The following is a 16,962-nucleotide window of genomic DNA, read 5'->3' as shown; positions in this document are numbered from 1 at the left end:
AGTTCCTTTTTTTTATAGAAGTTATTCTTTAATAACATGTTTTTTTGGGGATTTAAATTTTAGAACGACAATCATTCTTTTCTTTTTCCTCTTTCTTCTTTGATCACTAACGTCAGAACCCAAATTCAAACTCAAATTCTTTAAAATTGGGAAATAACCCCCCAAATTTACTACTGATTAGTCAAATCATAATCAAAATATGAATCACTGCCTAAATTGAACCCCCAAATCTTTGTAACTGCATCATTACCCCCAAATAACTCGGATTGGCATAGAATCAAATCTCGGCCACGACAGACTCCCCAGACTTTGTGAATGAAATCACTGTCTTTCTCGTTGTCAGATCGCTGAAATCAAATAAAATCGTTTCAAAAATATCACATAAGCACATAATTTGCATTCATGCTTATTTGGGGGGTAGGGTTGCCCTGTCCTAATTTAGAAGTCAGACCTAGGATTCACTAAATCATTGAAGGAGGCAATAATACAATCCTGGAAAGGAGGGTATCCTGCCCTAGTTTGGAAGTTGCTAATGCTCTCTCCATGCAAAAGGAGGTAAGTATGGTCACAAAAGGGCACATCAATTGTTACTATCAATATACCACTCCTTCCACAAGGGAATGATCACACAGTACAAGTAGCATAGCCTCATGCTTGCCTTATTGACATAACATAACCCACGAATAGTGTCCGGGATAATTTGCAACAAACCCGAGGATAGGTTTATGGAACCAGTCAATTTTTTTTAACACTTACTATTGGATCTCGAAGCCATCGTCATTGGGTGATAGTTGCCCGACCAAGGAAATTCGGACGAATTTCAAGGATTCTAACCAAAGTGATCATTCTAAACAATTGTCTTTCCATTACTTATTGTTTCCCGAAATGTGCCCCAATTTCTTTTCAAAAGTTCGTTAGCAAATTTCAACTTCTATTTTTTTAAAAATCCTTTTTCAAAATAAAGTGTCGTTTTATTTTTATTTAAAATTTCAATGTTTTCCTTTCCTCTTTATTTTCTAAAGTTTTGAGGAGATCAGATTTTATTCCAAGGAATCAACCAAACGATCCCCCTTTAGCCAAATATCTTGTACAGGAATCAAAATTTTATTCGAAATGAGAGACTCGGTCATTACATCCTTGTCTAACATTTTTCTATAAAATTAAGTTTCCCTCAAAGTCAGCAGCCAAAGGTTTTTACCGGATGAAAAAAACGTTCCATAATTTCAGAACTCTATTCAAATTTTATTTTCAAAAAATTTCCAAAGAATTTTAGGTCTTATTCCAAGAAATCAATCAAACAATCACCTTATTGTCAAATATCTTCAAAGGAAATTCAAAATTTCACTTCAAAGTGAAAGACTCGGTCATCACCTCCTCATCAACACTTTTCCGTAAAATTAAATTCCCTCTAAAGTAAAAAACCTAAGAATTTCTGTCTGATCAAAAACCTTCCATAATTTCTAAAATTCTACGCGGGTTTTCTTTCGCAATGCTTTCCTTCCACGGAGCTCTCGATCTTATTCCAAGTATCTAATCAAACAATTGTCTCCTTAAGTCAAATGTCTTTCTAGGGGATTTCGACTTTTATTCAAAATTGAAGATTTGGTCACCACTTCCTTATCTACCATTTTTCGTGAAAGTCGAAATTCCCCCTAAAGTCAATGAATTAAAGATTCTGATTCGATCAAGCATCTTGCATAATCTCCGAGGCTCTACTTAAGTTGGAAAGTTCCTTTTTTTTTTAGAAGTTATTCTTTAACATGTTTTCTCAGGGATTTAAATTTTAAAACGGCAATCATTCTTTTCTTTTTCCTCTTCTTCTTTGATCACTAATGTAAGAACCTAAATTCAAACTCAATTCTTTAAAATTGGGAAACAACCCCCCAAATTTACTACTGATTACTCAAATCATGATCAAAATATGAATCACTGCCTAAATTGAACCCCCAAATAACTAGGATTGCTATACAATCAAATTACTGCCACGTCAGACTCCCCACACTTTGGGAATGAAATCACAGTCTTTCTCGTCGTTAGATCGCTGGAATCAGAGCAAATCGTTTCCAAAATATCACATCAGCACATCATTTGCATTCACGCCTATTTGGAGGGTAGGGTTGCCTTGTCTTAATTTAGAAGTCAGACCTAGGATTCACTAAATCATTCAAAGAGGCAATAATACAATCTTGGAAAGGAGGGTGTCCTGCCCTAGTTTCGAAGCCGCAAATGCTCGCTCAATGCAAAAGGAGGTAAGTTTGGTCACAAAAGGGTACATCAGTTGTTACAATCAATACACCACTCCTTCGACAAGGGAACGATCACACAGAACTAGTAGCATAGCCTCATGCTTGCCTTATTGACATAACGTAACCCACGAATAGTGTCCGGGATACTATGCAAGAAACCCGAGGATAGGTGAATGGAACCAGTCAATTATGTTGAACAATCACCATTGGATCTCGAAGTCACCGTCATCCCCCATTAGGTGATAGTTACCCGACCAGGGGAATTCTGAGGAATTTAAAGGATTCCTACCAGGGTGATCAACTTAAACAATTGTCTTTTCATTACTTAATTATTCCCGATATGTGCCCCCAATTTATTTTCAAAAGTCCGTGATCAAATTTCACCTTCTATTTTTTTCAAAATGCTTTTTCAAAATAAAGTGCCGTTTTTTTTTTTTCTTTGAAATTTCATTGTTTCCCTTTACTCTTTTTTTTCGAAAGTTTTGAGGAGTTCGGATTTTATTCCAAGGAATCAACCAAACGACCGCCCTTTAGCCAAATATCTTGTAAAGTAACCAAAATTTTATTCAAAATGAGAGACTCGGGCATTACTTCCATGTCGAACATTTTTCCATAAAATTAAAGTTCCCTTAAAGTCAGCGGCCCAAAGGTTTTTACCTGATAAAAAAAACTTTCCATAATTTCGGAACTCTATTCAAATTTTATTTTCAAAAAATTTCCAAAGGTTTTTACTTGATGAAAAAAACTTTCCATAATTTCGGAATTCTATTCAAATTTAATTTTCAAAATGTTTCCAAAGAATTTTAGATCTTATTCCAAGAAATCAATCAAACAGTCACCTTACAGTCAAATGTCTTCTAAGGAAATTCAAAATTTCACTTCAAAGTGCAAGACTCGGTCATCACCTCCTCATCAACACTTTTCCATAAAATCAAATTCCCTCTAAAGTCAATAACCTAAGGATTTATGTCTGATCAAAAACTTTACATAATTTCTAAAATTCTACTCTGATTTTCTTTCATAATTCTTTCCTCCCAAGGAGCACTCGATCTTATTCCGAGTATCTAATCAAACAATTGTCTCCTTAGTCAAATGTCTTTCTAGGGGATTTCGAATTTTATTCAAAATTGAAGATTTGGTCACCACTTCCTTATCTGCCATTTTTCGTAAAATTCGAAATTCCCCCTAAAGTCACTGACTTAAAGACTCTTATTCGATCAAACACCTTCCATAATATCCAAGGCTCTACTTAATTTTGAAAGTTCCTTTTTTTTTAGAAGTTATTCTTTAACATGTTTTGTCGGGGATTTACATTTTAAAAAGGCAATCATTCTTTTCATTTTCCTCTTCTTCTTTGATCACTAAGGTAAGAACCCAAATTCAAACTCAAATTCTTTAAAATTAGGAAACCACCGTCATAATTTACTACTGATTACTCAAATCACGATCAAAATATGAATCACTGCCTAAATTGAACCCCCAAATCATTGCAACTGCATCATTGCCCCAAAATAACTCGGATTGCCACATAAATAAATCACTGCCACATCAGACTCCCCAGACTTTTGGAATGAAATCACGGTCTTTCTCGTTGTTAAATCGTTGGAATCAAATCAAATCAAATCATTTCCAAAATATCACATCGGCATATAATTTGCATTCATGCATATTTGGCAGGCAGGGTTGCCCTGTCCTGATTTAGAAGTCAGACCTAGGATTCTCTAAATCATTCAAAGAGGCAATAATACAATCCTGGAGAGGAGGGTATCATGCCCTAGTTTGGAAGCTGCTAATGCTCTATCCATGCAAAAGGAGGTAAGTTTGGTCACAAAAGGGCACATCGGTTATTACTATCAATATACCACTCCTTCCACAAGGGAATAATCACACGGTACTAGTAGCATAGCCTCATGCTTGCCTTATTGACATAACATAACCCACGAATAGTTTCCGAGGTACTATGCAACAAAACCGAGGATAGGTGAACGGAACCAGACAATTTTGTTTAACACTTACCATTGGATCTCGAAGTCATCGTCATCACCCATTGGGTGACAGTTGCCCGACCAAAGGGAATTCTAACCAATTTAAAGGATTCCTACCAGAGTGATCAATCTAAACAATTGTCTTTCCATTACTTATTGTTTCCCGAAATGTGTCCCAATTTATTTTCAAAAGTGCGTGATCAAATTTCAACTTCTATTTTCTTCAAAATCCTTTCACAAAATAAAGTGTCGTTTTTTTTTTATTTAAAATTTCAATGTGTCCCTTTCCTCTCTTTTTTTTTTGAAAGTTTTGAGGAGTTCAGATTTTATTCCAAGGAATCAACCAAACGATCGCCCTTTAGCCAAATATCTTGTACAGGAACCAAAATTATATTCGAAATGAGAGACCCGGTCATTACTTCCTGGATTACTTCCTGGTCTAACATTTCTCCATAAAATTAAGTTTCCCACAAGGTCAGCGGCGCAAAAGTTTTTACCTGATGAAAAGAACTTTCCATAATTCGGAACTCTATTCAAATTTTATTATTAAAGAATTTCCAAAGAATTTTAGATCTTATTCCAAGAAATTAATCAAATAGCCACCTTATAGTCAAATGTCTTCTAAGGAAATTCAAAATTTCACTTCAAAGTTAAAGGCTCGGTCATCACCTCCTCATCAACACTTTTCCATAAAATCAAATTCCCTCTAAAGTCAAAAATCTAAGGATTTGTTTCTGATCAAAAACGTTTCATAATTTCTAAAATTCTACTCGGGATTTCTTTCACAATTCTTTCCTCCCAAGGAGCACTCCATCTTATTCCAAGTATCTAATCAAACAATTGTCTCCTTAGTCAAATGTCTTTCTAGGGGATTTCGAATTTTATTTAAAATTGAAGATTTGGCCACCACTTCCTTATCTACCATTTTTCGTAAAAGTCGAAATTCACCCTAAAGTCAATGACTTAAAGATTCTTATTCGATCAAACACCTTCCATAATCTCCGAGGCTCTACTTAAGTTGGAAAGTTCTTTTTTTTTTTTAGAAGTTATTCTTTAAAATGTTTTCTCGGGGATTTAAATTTTAAAAAGGCAATCATTCTTTTCTTTTTCCTCTTCTTCTTTGATCACTAAGGTAAGAACCCAAATTCAAACTCAAATTCTTTAAAATTGGGAAACCACCCCCCTAATTTACTACCGATTACTCAAATCATAATCAAAATATGAATCACTGCCTAAATTGAACCCCCAAATCTTTGTAACTGCATCATTGCCCCCAAATAACTCGAATTGCCTCAGAATCAAATCACTGCCACGTCAGACTCCCCAGACTTTGGGAATGAAATCACTGTCTTTCTTCTTGTTAGATCGCTGGAATCAAATCAAATCAAATCGTTTCCAAAATATCACACAATCACGTAATCTGTATTCATGCCTATTTGGGGGGTAGGGTTGCCCTGTCCTAGTTTAGAAGTCAGATCAAGGATTCACTAAACCATTCAAAGAGGCAATAATACAATCCTGGAAAGGAGGGTATCATTCCCTAGTTTGGAAGCTGCTAATGCTCTCTCCATGCAGAAGGAGAGGTAAGTTTGGTCAAGAAAGGGCACGACAGTTGTTACAATCAATATACCACTCCTTCCACAAGGGAATGATCAAACGGTACTAGTAGCATAGCCTCATGCATGCCTTATTGACATAACATAACCGACGAATAGTGTCCGGGATATTATGCAACAAACCCGAGGGTAGGTGAATGGAACCAGTCAATTTTGTTAGACAATTACTATTGGATCTCGAAGTCATCGTCATCACCCATTGGGTGATAGTTGCCCGACCAAGGGAATTCTGACGAATTTAAACGATTCCTACCAGAAAGATCAATCTAAAATATTCTTTTCCGTTACTTATTGTTTCCAGAAATGTGCCCCAATTTATTTTCAAAAGTGCGTCATCAAATTTCAAATTCTATTTTTTTAAAGGTATTTTTTCAAAATAAAGTGCCGTTTTTTTTTTTCTTTAAAATTTCAACGTTTCCCTTTTCTTTTTTTTTCCGAAAGTTTTGAGGAGTTCGGATTTTATTCCAAGGAATTAACCAAACGATCGCCCTTTAGCCAAATATCTTGTACAGGAACCAAAATTTATTCAGAATGAGAGACATGGTCAGTACTTCCTTGTCTAGCATTTCTCCATAAATTTAAGTTTCCCTTAAAGTCAGCGGCCCAGAGGTTTTTACCTAATGAAAAGAACTTTCCATAATTTCGGAATTCTATTCAAATTTTATTTTCAAAAAATTTCCAAAAATTTTAAATCTTATTCCAAGAAATCAACCAAACAATCACCTTATAGTCAAATGTCTTCAAAGGAAATTCAAAATATCACTTCAAAGTGAAAGGATCGGTCATCACCTCCTCATCAACACTTTTCCATAAAATCAAATTCCCTCTAAAATCAAAAACCAAAGGATTTCAGTCTAATCAAAAACTTTCCATAATTTCTAAAATTCTACTCTGGTTTTCGTTCACAATTCTTTCCTCCCAAGGAGCTCTCGATCTTTATTCCAAGTATCTAATCAGACAATTTTCTCCTTAGTCAAATGCCTTTCTAAGGGATTTCGAATTTATTCAAAATTGAAGATTTGGTCACCACTTCCTTATCTACAATTTTTCATAAAAGTCGAAATTCACCCTAAAGTAAATGACTTAAAAATCCCTATTCGATCAAACACCTTCGATAATCTCCGAGTCTATACTTAACTTGGAAAGTTCCTTTTTTTTTAGAAGTTATTCTTTAATAACATGTTTTCTTAGGGATTTAAATTTTAAAAAGGCAATCATTCTTTTCTTTTTCCTCTTCTTCTTTGATCACTAAGGTAAGAACCCAAATTCAAACTCAAATTCTTTAAAAATGGGAAACCACCCCCCTAATTTACAACTGATTACTCAAATCATGATCAAAATATGAATCACTTCCTAAATTGAACCCCCAAATCTTTGTAACTACATCATTGCCCCCAAATAACTCGGATTGCCACAGAATCAAATCACTGTCACGTCAAACTACCCAGACTTTGGGAATGAAATCACTGCCTTTCAAGTCGCTAGATCGCCGGAATCAAATCAAATCAAATCGTTTCCAGAATATCACATAACCACAAAATTTGCATTCATGCCTATTTGGGGGGTAGGGTTGCCCTGTCCTAATTTAGAAGTCAAACCTAGGATTCACTAAATCATTCAAAGAGGCCAAAATACAATCCCGGAAAGGAGGGTATCCTGCCCTAGTTTGGAATCGGCTAATGCACTATCCATGCAAAAGGAGGTAAGTTTGGTCACAAAAGGACACATCAGCTGCTACTATCAATATACTACTCCTTCCACAAGGGAATGATCAAACAATACTAGTAGCATAGCCTCAAGCTTGCCTTATTGACATAACAAAACCCACGAATAGTGTCCGGGATACTATGCAACAAACCCGAGGATAGGTGAATGGAACCAGTCAATTTTGTTTAACACTTTCCATTGGATCACGAAGTCATCGTCATCACCCATTGGGCGATAGTGGCCCGACCAAGGGAATTCAGACGAATTTAAAGGATTCCTACCAGAATGATCAATCTAAAATATTGTTTTCCATAACTTATTGTTTCCAGAAATGTGCCCCAATTTATTTTCAAAAGTGCATCATCAAATTTCAACTTCTATTTTTTTTAAAATAAAGTCCCACTTTTTTTAAAAAAAAAAAAATCAATGTTTCCCTTACCTCTTTTTTTTCGAAAGTTTTGAGGAGTTCGGATTTGATTCCAAAGAATCAACCAAAAGATCGCCCTTTAGCCAAATATTTGTACAGGAACAAAAATTTTATTCGAAATGAGACTCGGTCTTTACTTCCTTGGCAAAACATTTCTCCATAAAATTAAGTTTCCCTCAAAGACAGCGGCCCAAAGGTATTTACCTGATGAAATGAACTTTCTATAATTTCGGAACTCAATTCAAATTTTATTTTCAACAAATTTCCAAAGAATTTTAGATCTTATTCCAAGAAATCAATCAAACAGTCACCTTATAGTCAAATGTCTTCTAAGGAAATTCAAAATTTCACTTCAAAGTGAAAGACCCGGTCATCATCTCCGCATCAACACTTTCCCATAAAATCAAATTCCCTCTAAAGTCAAAAACCAAAGGATTTCTGTCTGATGAAAAACTTTCCATAATTTCTAAAATTCTACTCGGGTTTTCGTTCACAATTCTTTCCTCCCAAGGAGCTCTCGATCTTATTCCAAGTATCAAATCAAACAATTGTCTCCTCAGTCAAATGTCTTTCTAGGGGATTTCGAATTTTCTTCAAAATTGAAGATTTGGACACCACTTCCTTATCTACCATTTTTCGTGAAAGTCGAAATTCCCCTGAAGTCAATGACTTAAAGATTCTTAATCGATCAAACACCTTCCATAATCTCCGAGGCTCTACTTAAGTCGGAAAGTTCCTTCTTTTTTCAGAAGTTATTCTTCAACAACATGTTTTCTGGGGGATTTAAATTTTAAAAAGGCAATCATTCTTTTCTTTTTCCTCTTCTTCTTTGATCACTAAGGTAAGAACCCAAATTCAAACTAAAATTCTTAAAAATTGGGAAACCACCCCCTTAATTTACTACCGATTACTGAAATCATGATCAAAATATGAATCACTGCTTAAATTGAATCCCCAAATCTTTGTAACTGCGTCATTGCCCCCAAATAACTCGGATTGCCACAAAATCAAATCACTACCACGTCAGACTCCCCAGACTTTGGGAATGAAATCACTGTCTTTCTCGTTGTTAGATCGCTGGAATCAAATCAAATCATTTCCAAAATATCACATAAGCACATAATTTGCATTCATACCAATTTGGGGAGTAGGGTTGCCCTGTCCTAATTTAGAAGTGAGACCCAGGATTCACTAAATCATTCCAAGAGGCAATAATACAATCCTGGAAAGGAGGGTATCCTGCCCTAGTTTGGAAGCTGCTAATGCTCTCTCCATGCAGAAGGAGAGGTAAGTTTGGTCAAGCAAGGGCACAACAGTTGTTACAATCAATATACCACTCCTTCCACGAGGGAATGATCAAACAGTACTAGTAGCAGAGCCTCCTGCTTGCCTTATTGACATAACATAACCCACGAACAGTGTCCGGGATACTATACAACAAACCCGAGGATAGGTGAATGCAACCAGTCAATTTTGTTTAACAATTACCACTGGATCCCGAAGTCATCGTAATCACCCAGTGGGTGATAGTTGCCCGACCAAGGGAATTCTGACGAATTTAAACGATTCCTACCAGAATGATCAATCTAAAATATTCTTTTCCATTACATATTGTTTCCTGAAATGTGCCCCCAATTTATTTTCAAAAGTGCGTCATCAAATTTCAACTTCTATTTTTTTAAACATATTTTTTCAAAATAAAGTGCCGTTTTTATTTTTTCTTTAAAATTTCAATGTTTTCCTTTCCTCTTTTTTTTTCGAAAGTTTAAAAAGAGTTCGGATTTTATTCCAAGAAACCAACCAAACGATCGTCCTTTAGCCAAATATCTTATACAGGAACCAAAATTTTATTCGAAATGATAGACTCAGTCATTACTTCCTTGTCTAACATTTCTCCACAAAATTAAGTTTCCCTCAAAGTCAGCGGCCCAAAGGTTTTTACCGGATGAAAAGAACTTTCCATAATTTCATAACTCTATTCAAATTTTATTTTCAAAAAATTTCCAAAGAATTTTAGATCTTATTCCAAGAAATCAATCAAACAGTCACCTTATAGTCAAATGTCTTCTAAGGAAATTCAAAATTTCACTTCAAAGTGAAAGAATCGGTCATCACCTCCTCATCAACACTTTTCCATAAAATCAAATTCCCTCTAAAGTCAAAAACCTAAAGATTTCTGTCTGATCAAAAACTTTCCATAATTTCTAAAATTCTACACGGGATCTCGTTCACAATTCTTTCCTCCCAAGGAGCTCTCGATCTTATTCCAAGTATCTAATCAAACAATTGTCTCCTTAGTCAAATGCCTTTCTAGGGGATTTCGAATTTTATTCAAAATTGAAGATTTGGTCACCACTTCCTCATCCACCATTTTTCGTAAAAGTCGAAATTCCCCCTAAAGTCAATGACTTAAAGATTCTTATTCGATCAAACACCTACCATAATCTCCGAGGCTCTACTTAAGTTGGAAAGTTCCTTTTTTTTTAGAAGTTATTCTTTAACAACATGTTTTCTCGGGGATTTAAATTTTAAAAAGGCAATCATTCTTTTCTTTTTCCTCTTGTTCTTTGATCACTAAGGTAAGAACCGAAATTCAAACTAAAATTCTTAAAAATTGGGAAACCACCCCCCAAATTACTACCGATTACTCAAATCATGATCAAAATATGAATCACTGCCCAAATTGAACCCCCACATCATTGTAACTGCATCATTGCCCCCAAATAACTCGGATTGCCACAGAATCAAATCACCGCCACGTCAGAATCCCCAGACTTTGGGAATGAAATCACTGTCTTTCTCGTTGTTAGATCGCTGGAATCAAATCAAATCAAATCGTTTCCAAAATATCACATAAGCACATAATTTGCATTCATGCCTATTTGGGGGGTAGGGTTGCCCTGTCATAATTTAGAAGTCAGACCTAGGATTCACTAAATCATTCAAAGAGGCAATAATACAATCCTGGAAAGGAGGGTATCCTGCCCTAGTTTGGAAGCTGCTAATGCTCTCTCCATGCAGAAGGAGAGGTAAGTTTGGTCAAGCGAGGGCACAAGAGTTGTTACATTCAATATACCACTCCTTCCACGAGGGAATGATCAAACAACACTAGTAACATAGCCTCCTGCTTGTCTTATTGACAAAACATAACCCACAATTAGTGTCCGGGATACTAAGCAACAATCCCGAGGATAGGTGAATGCAACCAGTCCATTTTGTTTAACAATTACCATTGGATCCCGAAGTCATCGTAACCACCCAGTGGGTGATAGTTGCCCGACCAACGGAATTCTGACGAATTTAAAAGATTCCTACCAGAGTGATCAATCTAAACACTTGTCTTTCCATTACATATTGTTTCTCGAAATGTGCCCCAATTTATTTTCAAAAGTGCGTCATCAAATTTCAAATTCGATTTTTTTAAACATATTTTTTCAAAATAAAGTCCCGTTTTTATTTTTTCTTCAAAATTTCAATGTTGTCCTTTCCTCTTTTTTTTTCGAAAGTTTAAAAGAGTTCGGATTTTATTCCAAGGAATCAACCAAACGATCGTCCTTTAGCCAAATATCTTGTACAGGAACCAAAATTTTAATCGAAATGAGAGATTCGGTCATTACTTCCATGTCAAACATTTCTCCACAAAATTAAGTTTCCCTCAAAGTCAGCGGCCCAAAGGTTTTTACCGGATGAAAAGAACTTTCCATAATTTCATAACTCTATTCAAATTTTATTTTCAAAACATTTCCAAAGAATTTTAGATCTTATTCCAAAAATCAATCAAACAGTCACCTTATAGTCGAATGTCTTCTAAAAAAATTCAAAATTTCACTTCAAAGTGAAAGACTCGGTCATCACCTCCTCATCAACACTTTTCCATAAAATCAAATTCCCTCTAAAGTCAATAACCTAAGGATTTCTGTCTGATCAAAAACTTTCCATAATTTCTAAAATTCTACTCGGGTTTTCTTTCACAATTCTTTCCTCCCAAGGAGCTCTCCATCTTATTCCAAGTACCTAATCGAACAATTGTCTCCTTAGTCAAATGTCTTTCTAAGGGATTTCGAATTTTATTCAGAATTGAAGATTTGGTCACCACTTCCTTCTCTACCATTTTTCGTAAAAGTCGAAATTCCACCTAAAGTCAATGACTTAAAGATTCTTATTCGATCAAACACCTTCCATAATCTCCGAGGCTCTACTTAAGTTGGAAAGTTACTTTTTTTTTTGAAGTTATTCTTTAACAACATGTTTTCTCGGGGATTTAAATTTTAAAAAGGCAATCATTCCTTTCTTTTTCCCCTTCTTCTTTGATCACTAGGGTTGCCCTCTTTCAATGTTTCCCTTTCCACTTTTTTTTTCGAAAGTTTTGAGGAGTTTGGATTTTATTCCAAGGAATCAACCAAACGATCGGCCTTTAGCCAAATATCTTGTACAGGAACCAAAATTTTACTCGAAATGAGAGACTATTACTTCCTCATCTAACATTTCTCCATAAACTAAGTTTCGCTCAAAGGCAGCGGCCCAAAGGTTTTTACCGGATGAAAAGAAATTTCCATAATTTCAAAACTCTATTCAAATTTTATTTTCAAAAAATTTCCAAAGAATTTTAGATCTTATTCCAAGAAATCAATCAAACAGTCACCTTATAGTCGAATGTCTTCTAAAGAAATTCAAAATTTCACTTCAAAGTGAAAGACTCGGTCATCACCTCCTCATCAACACTTTTCCATAAAATCAAATTCCCTCTAAAGTCAATAACCTAAGGATTTCTGTCTGATCAAAAACTTTCCATAATTTCTAAAATTCTACACGGGTTTTCTTTCACAATTCTTTCCTCCCAAGGAGCTCTCGATCTTATTCCAACCATCTAATCAAACAATTGTCTCCTTCGTCATATGTCTTTCTAGGGGATTTCGAATTTTATTCAAAATTGAAGATTTGGTCACCACTTCCTTATCTACCATTATTCGTAAAAGTCGAAATTCCCCATAAAGCCAATGACTTAAAGATTCTTATTCGATCAAACACATTCCATAATCTCCGAGGCTCTACTCAAGTTTGAAAGTTCCTTTTTTTTTTTAGAAGTTATTCTTTAACAACATGTTTTCTCGGGGATTTAAATTTTAAAAAGGCAATCACTCTTTTCTTTTTCCTCTTCTTCTTTGATCACTAAGGTAAGAACCCAAATTCAAACTCAAATTCTTTAAAGTTGGGAAACCACCCCCCTAATTTACTACTGATTACTCAAATCATGATCAAAATATGAATCACTGCCTAAATTGAACCCCCACATCTTTGTAACTGCATCATTGCCCCCAAATAACTCGGATTGCCACAGAATCAAATCACTGCCACGTCAGACTCCCCAGACTTTGGGAATGAAACCACTGTCTTTCTCGTTGTTAGATCGCTGGAATCAAATCAAATCAAATCGTTTCCAAAATATCACATAAGCACATAATTTGCATTCAAGCCTATTTGGGGGGTAGGGTTGCCCTCTCCTAATTTAGAAGTCAAACCTAGGATTCACTAAATCATTCAAAGAGGCAATAATACAATCCTGGAAAGGAGGGTATCCTGCCCTAGTTTGGAAGCTGCTAATGCTCTCTCCATGCAGAAGGAGAGGTAAGTTTGGTCAAGCAAGGGCACAACAGTAGTTACAATCAATATACCACTCCTTCCACGAGGAAATGATCAAAAAGCACCAGTAGCATAGCCTCCTGCTTGCCTTATTGACAAAACATAACCCACGAATAGTGTCCAGGATACTATGCAACAAACCCGAGGATAGGTGAATGCAACCAGTCAATTTTGTTTAACAATTACCATTGGATCCCGAAGTCATCGTAACCACCCAGTGGGTGATAGTTGCCCGACCAAGGGAATTCTGACGAATTTAAAAGATTCCTACTAGAGTGATCAATCTAAACACTTGTCTTTCCATTACATATTGTTTCCCGAAATGTGCCCCCAATTTATTTTCAAAAGTGCGTCATCAAATTTCAACTTCAATTTTTTTAAACATATTTTTTCAAAATAAAGTCCCGTTATTACTTTTTCTTTAAAATTTCAATGTTTTCCTCTCCTCTTTTTTTGTCGAAAGTTTAAAAGAGTTCGGATTTTATTCCAAGGAATCAACCAAACGATCGTCCTTTAGCCGAATATCTTGTACAGGAACCAAAATTTTAATCGAAATGAGAGACTCGGTCATTACTTCCTTGTCTAACATTTCTCCACAAATTTAAGTTTCCCTCAAAGTCAGCGGCCCAAAGGTTTTTACCTGATGAAAAGAAATTTCCACAATTTCAGAACTCTATTCAAATTTTATTTTCAAAAAATTTCCAAAGAATTTTAGATCTTATTCCAAGAAATCAATCAAACAGTCACCTTATCGTCAAATGTCTTCTAAGGAAATTCAAAATTTCAGTTTAAAGTGAAAGACTCGGTCATCACCTCCTCATCAACACTTTTCCATAAAATCAAATTCCCTCTAAAGACAATAACCTAAGGATTTCTGTCTGATCAAAAACTTTCCATAATTTCTAAAATTCTACTCGAGTTTTCTTTCACAATTCTTTCCTCCCAAGGAGCTCTCGATCTTATTCCAAGTATCTAATCAAACAATTGTCTCCTTAGTCAAATGTCTTTCTAAGGGATTTCGAATTTTATTCAGAATTGAAGATTTGGTCACCACTTCCTTATCTACCATTTTTCGTAAAAGTCGAAATTCCCCCTAAAGTCAATGACTTAAAGATTCTTATTCGATCAAACACCTTCCATAATCTCCGAGGCTCTACTTAAGTTGGTAAGTTACTTTTTTGTTTTAGAAGTTATTCTTTAACAACATGTTTTATCGGGAAATTAAATTTTAAAAAGGCAATCATTCTTTTCTTTTTCCCCTTCTTCTTTGATCACTAAGGTAAGAACCCAAATTCAAAATCAAATTCTTTAAAACTGGGAAACCACTCCCCTATTTTACGACTGATTACACAAATAATGATCAAAATATGAATCACTGCCAAAATTGAACCCCCAAATCTTTGTAACTGCATCATTGCCCCCAAATAACTCGGATTGCCACAGAATCAAATCACTGCCACGTCAGACTCCCCAGACTTTGGGAATGAAATCACTGTCTTTCTCGTTGTTAGATCGCTGGAATCAAATCAAATCAAATCAAATCGTTTCCAAAATATCACATAAGCACATAATTTGTATTCATGCCTACTTGGGGGGTAGGGTTGCCCTGTCCTAATTTAGAAGTCAGACTTAAGATTCACTAAATCATTCAAAGAGGCAATAATACAATCCTGGAAAGGAGGGTATCATTCCCTAGTTTGGAAGCTGCTAATGCTCTCTCCATGCAGAAGGAGGGGTAAGTTTGGTCAAGAAAGGGCAGGACAGTTGTTACAATCAATATACCACTCCTTCCACAAGGGAATGATCAAACGGTACTAGTAGCATAGCCTCATGCATGCCTTATTGACATAACATAACCGACGAATAGTGTCCGGGATACTATGCAACAAACCCGAGGATAGGTGAATGGAACCAGTCAATTTTGTTCGACAAGTACTATTGGATCTCGAAGTCATCGTCATCACCCATTGGGTGATAGTTGCCCGACCAAGGGAATTCTGACGAATTTAAACGATTCCTACCAGAATGATCAATCTAAAATATTCTTTTCCATTACTTATTGTTTCCAAAAATGTGCCCCAATTTATTTTCAAAAGTGCGTCATCAAATTTCAAATTCTATTTTTTTAAACGTATTTTTTCAAAATAAAGTGCCGTTTTTTTTTTCTTTAAAATTTCAACGTTTCCCTTTCCTTTTTTTTTTCCGAAAGTTTTGAGGAGTTCGGATTTTATTCCAAGGAATCAACAAAACGATCGTCCTTTAGCCAAATATCTTGTACAGGAACCAAAATTTTATTCGAAATGAGAGACTCGGTCATTACTTCCTTGTCAAACATTTCTCCACAAAATTAAGTTTCCCTCAAAGTCAGCGGCCCAAAGGTTTTTACCGGATGAAAAGAACTTTCCATAATTTCATAACTCTATTCAAATTTTATTTTCAAAAAATTTCCAAAGAATTTTAGATCTTATTCCAAGAAATCAATCAACCAGTCACCTTATAGTCAAATGTCTTCTAAGGAAATTCAAAATTTCACTTCAAAGTGAAAGACTCGGTCATCACCTCCTCATCAACACTTTTCCATAAAATCAAATTCCCTCTAAAGTCAATAACCTAAGGATTTCTGTCTGATCAAAAACTTTCCATAATTTCTAAAATTCTACTCGGGTTTTCTTTCACAATTCTTTCCTCCCAAGGAGCTCTCGATCTTATTCCAAGTATCTAATCAAACAATTGTCTCCTTAGTCAAATGTCTTTCTAAGGGATTTCGAATTTTATTCAGAATTGAAGATTTGATCACCACTTCCTTCTCTACCATTTTTCGTAAAAGTCGAAATTCCCCCTAAAGTCAATGACTTAAAGATTCTTATTCGATCAAACACCTTCCATAATCTCCGAGGCTCTACTTAAGTTGGAAAGTTACTTTTTTTTTTAGAAGTTATTCTTTAACAACATGTTTTCTCGGGGATTTAAATTTTAAAAAGGCAATCATTCCTTTCTTTTTCCCCTTCTTTGATCACTAAGGTAAGAACCCAAATTCAAACTCAAATTCTTTAAAACTGGGAAACCACTCCCCTAATTTACTACTGATTACTCAAATCATGATCAAAATATGAATCACTGCCTAAATTGAACCCCCAAATCTTTGTAACTGCATCATTGCCCCCAAATAACTCGGATTGCCACAGAATCAAATCACTGGCACGTCAGACTCCCCAGACTTTGGGAATGAAATCACTGTCTTTCTCGTTGTTAGATCGCTGGAATCAAATGAAATAAAATCAAATCGTTTCCAAAACATCGCATAAGCACATAATTTGCATTCATGCCTATTTGGGGGGTAG

General features: G+C 35.4%; 1 pseudogene; it reads right to left on the bottom strand.

The window, feature by feature from the left end:
• Positions 1 to 16,962, bottom strand: part of LOC114256761 (mannosyl-oligosaccharide glucosidase GCS1-like) — a 357,500-nt pseudogene that overhangs the window by 332,704 nt on the left and 7,834 nt on the right.

Source organism: Camellia sinensis, chromosome 12 (assembly GCF_055761805.1).
Source record: "Camellia sinensis isolate YWXY chromosome 12, ASM5576180v1, whole genome shotgun sequence".
Lineage (NCBI taxonomy): Eukaryota > Viridiplantae > Streptophyta > Magnoliopsida > Ericales > Theaceae > Camellia > Camellia sinensis.
Note: the sequence above shows the minus strand (reverse complement) of the source record. Positions and strands in the feature narration are given on the sequence as shown.